At 43.3% G+C, this 6,977-nt stretch overlaps 1 pseudogene; it reads left to right on the top strand.

Annotated features, from left to right (window-relative positions):
• The first annotated feature begins 2,241 nt into the window (after positions 1-2,241).
• On the top strand, positions 2,242-4,642 carry LOC149869560 (uncharacterized; annotated as a pseudogene).
• The last annotated feature ends 2,335 nt before the right edge of the window (positions 4,643-6,977 follow it).

Below are 6,977 nucleotides of genomic sequence, written 5' to 3'. Positions count from 1 at the left end.
AAATCACAGATTGAAGTCAGTGAGATTTTGGCCCAGAAATGCATTGTTTTCAAAACATCGTACAAACCTAAGAGAAAGGTCACAATGACTCACACATGAAAGCCTGACATAATGAATAAAAAAATTTTGCTAAACCTGTGGGGAAAAAAATATTAGTATTGGAGGGAGCAAAAAAAATATGTTAGGGAGCAAGAAAAAATATTTCTACAACCTTGTTGAAGAATCAGTTAATTAGTTCATGAAAAAAAATGTGTTGTGAATTCAAAGTATCCTGGTAATTTAGCCTTTATTTCCCCTCTTCTCCTGCAACTGGACATATTTTCTAGCCAAAGAAAAGTAGGGAAAACAGTTTTGAAGGAGTGGTTGTCTTTTGAGTCCTATCTTGTACTTTTAGAGCAGCTGAGTCCATGGTAATCTAATGAGGTATCCTGTGGTTTTCTTCCATCTGTTGATCTTCCTGAGATGAATTTGTACTAAAACTCCAGACTCCATTTTGGTCCAATTTTACATACTTGGATTAGATGCAAGTAACATGAATAGGCAATAATTCACCATATGGGGCTCTGGTTTTGAAGACTTGTTTTGATAAGGTTGATGTCCTTTCGAAAATACTTTAAGAGTCATATACTTGAATGTGTTTTTGTGCTTATAAATGCATAAGAGCTCAAGCACCTTTAAACTCTTACTAACCTTTCTTCACCAATACTGTAAATGTTGATGGGAATTATAGTGTCAGTTTCTCCAAGGTGACCAGCTGTACAAGGAAGCTGATGCAAGATATTTGAAACTGCTAGAGGTAAGACTGGGGTGAACATGTCACATAGTACTTCTCTTCTATTGCTTAGGTCCTTAATCGTTTTATAAATTACATTCAGCCTTAGTGTCTAGCCAGTTTGTCCTGGAGAAATTCTACAAGTTCACCACTAAACATCTTGAGATTGCTAAGTACAAGCTGTTGCATTCTTGAGCAAAGGAGCTGACCATTTTGAACTTGAATATAAAGTAACTATCAAAGACAAACATTTTATACTGAATGAGCAATGTACAGCATAACAACAGATGGCCTTGATAATAAAAGTCATTTGCTTAGGCAATGCAAAATACAGACTAGACAGCAATATCCAAAACTCACACCTCAACCCCCTGCAAATAAGACCTAATTTTAGTTTCATGGATTCTTACAAAAACAATCAGCTAAAATATGTTAAGTTGTTTAGGGTGCATAGTAGAATGAAGTTCAATACTTCCTGTACAAAGGTGAAATCTGTGAGAGTAATTGTGTAGAATAACAGGGGAAGAGAATTAGAAAAAAATAGAAATCATCATCTTCACCTAATCTCATATCAACTCAGGAAGGAAATCACCACATGCTACACACTGAAAGAGAAAAATCTAGGCATCTTCCCTGATATTATACAATGGACACAAAGAGACTATGAAAAAAAATTTACAATATCCATCCAACATAAAAGGGAGAAATGGAACAAATTACTCCAGGAACAACTTTTCCAGCCACAAAAAACCCACCAGAAACAACACCAGCACCGTACAACATTCCACCCTCAAACTTGATGAAACTGAAAGCAGCAACCAACCCTCGAAAATCATCAATCCCTCCATGCACACACTTACCAAAACTGAAAAATCTGTCTGCTCTAAAGGCCTGAATTTCTGTCCAGAAAAATACCCTAATAAAATACTTCAAAGTGGAGAAGTAGAAAATTTCTTCCAACACCTCTGCCTCAAGGAATAATTTCCAGAACCAAAATTAATCCACTTCTAACAATAGTTCATCCTCTGACAACATTGAGAAAAAAGATCAACCCCCAAAAAACCCCAAAACATCAGACTGGACACCTCACAGTGGACGAAACTCTAACCTTGACTGCTATATTGCTTGTTTCAGGGAAAGAATGAACAATGAAATAATCAACAACACATGTCACCATAACAACCTATCTCCATCAGAAAGAAATGCCATAGAATCTCTAATATCTAATTCCCAAATAGTAATACAACCAGCAGATAAAGGAGAAGCCATAGTCTGCCTTAAGTGTAAAAACTATATAAAAGAAACCAGCAGACAACTCTCTGACACCATCTACTACAAAGAAGTACAGGAAGACCCTCCTCCCGTCTTCACTTTCAAACTCAAAAATACCAATCAAACCATTTCCATCAGAACTACAAGAAAAACTGCACACCTTGTTCCCCCTGCTACCTAACTCAGAGGCTTTTTGCATGTTCCCTAAAATCCACAAACAAGGGAACTCTGGCAGACCTACCATATCCAACTATGGAATCCTAACTGAGGAAATATCAGGTTTCATCAAATCAATCCTAAAACTGCATGTCACCCAGAGAGCAAGTTTTGCACAAGACACTACAGACTTTCTACAAAAACTTAAAAACACAGACCACCTTCCCAGCAAGACCCTGCTAGCCACCATGGATATTACTAGCTTGTGTACCAGCATCCCAGACCAGGATGACATCCAAGCCTACCATCTTCAAAAACGGGAAGAAGGAGGACCTGGGAAACTATAGGCCAGTTAGTCTTACTTCAATCCTAGGCAAGCTGTTCAAGAAAATTATGCTGGCACACTTCTATGAGGGGCCAGCAGGGGATTTCATGCTTAGGGGCAGCCAACACGGGTTCATCAGTGGCAGGTCCTGTCAGACCAACCTGGTGGCCTTTTACGATCAGATCACCAGATCATTAGATGCAGGGGTAGCAGTGGACATAGTCTTCCTGGACTTTAGGAAGGCCTTCGACACTGTCTCTCACCCTGTTCTCATTAAGAAACCGGGGGACTGTGGTGTCAACACCCACACAGTCATTTCGGTTGCCAACTGGCTGGAGGGCCGCACCGAGAGAGTGGTGGTGGATGGGACATTTTCAGCCTGGAGGGATGTGGGCAGTGGGGTTCCACAGGGCTCGGGCCCGCACTGTTCAACATCTTCATCAGTGACTTGGACAAGGGGGTAAAAAGCAGCCTGTTCAAATTTGCTGATGACACTAAGATGTGGTGGGATGTGGGCACCCTAGAAGGGAGCAATAGGCTACAGTTGGACCTAGACAGGTTACAAGGGTGGGTGATGAGAACAGGATGGGATTCAACACTGACAAGTGCAAAGTGATGCACCTGGGGAGGAACAACCGGCACCATACCTACAGGTTGGGGGACTCCCTTCTTGTCAGTACAGAGGCAGAAAAGGATCTTGGAGTCATCATTGACTCCAAGAGGAACATGGGTCGGCAGTCTGGGGAAGCAGCTAGGAAGGCCAACCGTACCTTGTCATGCATCCACACATGCATCTCGAGCAGGTCCAAGGAGGTGATCCTCCCCCTCTATGCGGCACTGGTCAGGCCGCAGCTGGAGTACTGCGTCCAGTTCTGGGCGCCACACTTCAAGAGAGATGTGGACAACATGGAGAGGGTCCAGAGGAGGCCACTCGTATGATCAGGGGGCAGCAGGGCAGGCCCTATGAGGAGAGGCTATGGGACCTGAACCTGTTCAGCCTCCACAAGAGAAGGCTGAGGGGGGATCTAGTGGCCTGTTACAAACTAGTCGGGGGGATCAGCAGGCATTGGGGAAGTCTAAAAATAATGGTCACAAGCTGGCAGAAGGTAGATTTAGGCTAGATATCAGGAGGCGCTACTTCACGGTCAGGGCAGCTAGGATCTGGAACCAACTTCCAAGAGAAGTGGTGCTGGCTCCTACCCTGCAGGTCTTTAAGAGGAGGTTAGATGAACACCTTGCTGGGGTCGTTTGACCCCAGTATTCTTTCCTGCCATGGCAGGGGGTCGGACTAGATGATCTACTCAGGTCCCTTCTGACCCTAGAAACTATGAATAGCAACTCAAGAGTACAGACCCAAAGATATTACTGACAGTGTTCCCTCTAAGCTGTGCAGCATGCACAGCTGTGCAGGTGTGCTCATGTCATGCTGCCAGGCGCTTCTGCATGGCCACACACACCGCACAGCTTAGAGGGAATGCTGATTACTGACCTTATATACTTCCTCCTCACACACAATTTTACCTTTAATAACCAACACTTCCTTCAGATCATGGGCACAGCTATGGGCACCAAAATGGCCCCACAGTATGCCAAACTTTTTATGAGCCACCTGAAAAAAGAATTTCTCAAGGACTGCACCATCAAACGATTGCTATACTTAAAATATATCAATGACATCTTCAACATTTGGGTTAAAAACCTGCAATCTCTAATTGAGTTCCATCAGAAATTCAACAATCATCACTTCGCCATCTGATATTCTCTTGAACACTCCAGCACCAACATCTCCTTTTTAGACATGATCAGTATCCAGAATGATAAAATACAGACCACGTTATACAAGAAACCCACAGACCAACCTACATAACTGCACAGAACCAGCAATCATGCTAAACAAACCAAGAAAGCTGTGATACACAGCCAAGCCCTCAGATACCACCACATTTGCACTGAGGAGAACACCCAGAATTACCACCTCACAAATCTCAAAAAGGCTTTCACCCAACAAGGACACTCCTCCAGAGAGACAGATCACGCATTTGAAAGAGTCACCTGGATACCACATAAAGAATTGCTGCAGTACAGAAGGAAAACCCCCATGAATCGCACATCACTAGTTATGACATATTGCCCCTCCCTCAAACCTGTATAGAAAATCCTCAAACAGTTGCAGTCCATACTAGAAGGAGACCCAAATCTTAGAAAGCTCTTTCCATAACCACCCATCCTAGCTTTCAAACAAGCAGCAAACCTCACTAACCATATCACCAGAAGCAAACTTTCCTATGGCCCAAAACACACAAAATGGATCCAGACCATGTCATGACAAGAAATGTAAAACCTGCCACCATATCTCCACCCCCCCCCCACAATTATTAAACCCCACAGCAGCACAATCAGCATTCCTGGATCTTACAGCTGCACCTCAAGAAATGTAATATATCACATGCAGTGCACCAAATGCCCTGCTGGAAAATACATAGGAGACCAAACAACATGGCCGTGAGACAGCTGCCAACACATCCGGGACAGTTTCTCCCCTGCCCTCCTGCTCAGTGCCAGCCTGAGCTGCCTCCAAGGCTGAGGAGCTGGGACAGAGCTGCCTGCTGAGCTGGTTTTAAAAAACACCACTTTAATTTAGGGCTGATTAAACCCCCATGTCATTCACACACCCCATTGACTTACCTGCCTCTCCAGCAGGTAGTGGGTGGCAAGCTGTTGGTGGACAAAGCAGTCCCTGGGATGCAGGGGGGGTGGTGCTTCCCTCCATGGCAGTGGCGGCCTCTGCCAGGAAGCATGCACTCACAGGAACCCAGCTTGGGTGGTCCTGGAGGGCACTGCAGCTGCGGAGGGAAGCACTAGGCCCCCATGCAGCTCAAGTAGGCAGGCAGGCTCTGCGGGGGAGCGGGGTGAAGGGGGATATCAGGCTTGTAGCTTTTCTTGGGCAGAGCTGCTTTTCCAGGCTGCTGCCAGGCTGCCTGCAGAGCCGTGGAGCTGCATGGAGCCCAGTGCTTCGCTTTGTGACTGTAGGGGCATCAAACTAAAACTTCTTGAAGGAGTTTTAGTTTGCTGCACCCCAAGTCATATAAGGTGTGCTATGCCGCTGAATTTCCTATAGGGGCTGGAATTAATGTACAATACGCATGGCCATAGAGATTTGCTTTGAGCAGCTCAATCGCATTAATTCATGGTTGTTAAAGGAAGTATTTTCTTTATCCCAGAATCAACAAAATCTTGTAATAGCAGATGCTTGACATTTAGTTAAACAGCTTTAGGTAAACCTTTTTCAAGGTATAATACTACTAACATTGAGTTACATAATCATGGAGAGAGCATTCTGATTCATCTGGGCACATCTATTACTCTGCTCAATGAAAGTAAACTTTTTAAATTGGATGTCCATTGGATTAGCTCATTAAGTCCAGCCCAAATCAGAGTATGTTGTCCCATCAAAGCAAAGATTTGTCCAACAGCTACAAGAACCAGAAGTTTATGTCCCATGTAAGGGAGCTGTCCTAATGTAGTTACTGTATTTTCCTTTTGAAAAAGACAAATGATATGGAATTGCAACCTTGCAAGGGAGTTCATCTTCAGAGGAGGCATAAAGATTTGTAACCCAAGGACCATCAATGACAGCACGAACACTCTAAACCTTAGTACATCCCTATCATATTAACCTCATTTCTCTAAGAAACTCACTGTACTTCAAATGTCTTCATTTATTGCTAATAGACAATGAGAATCATAATGTCAGTAGAAACAATAAAGAACTTTTAGTAGCTGCATTGCTATTTAAAATGATTTACAAGCATAAGTGCATACATATTTTAAATATAGGCAAATATATTAATTGTGTAAGAGTAAAATTGTTTTACATAATTGCTTTAGAAATCTCTGGCACTGCTTTTAAAGCAGAGATAATATCTTTAAAAAATGTTTTCATAGTCAAACACTTGTTAAATTTTACATGCCCCTCTCTGGAGCTCAGGCACCTGACTTGGGGCTGCAAGACATGTGCTTCTCTCCACCAGGCATCCATACCTTGATGACAAGTGACAAAACCTGTTCTGGCTTAGTGAGTCCTGCTCAGTTGTATTTTATTTTTAAATTAAGGCTAGTGGTGTTGGTAATGCTGCTCTGCATTTCTGCAGATTACTTGCCAAGGAACTGGGAGACCTGAAGTCAATCTCTACATTAACCTGAGGAAATCTGAACCCAAACCTCCCCCACCAGACTATAGAGCATTGTGTGTAAACAAGAATCAAATTGTCTAGTGTTCCTGTTTAAGCTTGCCCTGTACTGCACAAGGCTTTACCATCTCCTCTGGCCATCTTTTTAAAAGAAAGCAGCCACACCTGCCAGTATTATTGGATATATGTTGTGGACAGGGCCCCTTGGGAAACTTCTGGATCTAGGTGAAGTGCTAGACACCAAACTGCTCGGTGCCCTTAA

Source organism: Crocodylus siamensis, chromosome 3, assembly GCF_052110815.1.
Source record: "Crocodylus siamensis isolate JL-2025a chromosome 3, ASM5211081v1, whole genome shotgun sequence".
Taxonomy (NCBI): Eukaryota; Metazoa; Chordata; order Crocodylia; family Crocodylidae; genus Crocodylus; species Crocodylus siamensis.
The sequence above is the reverse complement of the archived record's forward strand: the minus strand, read 5'-3'. Positions and strand labels throughout refer to the sequence as shown.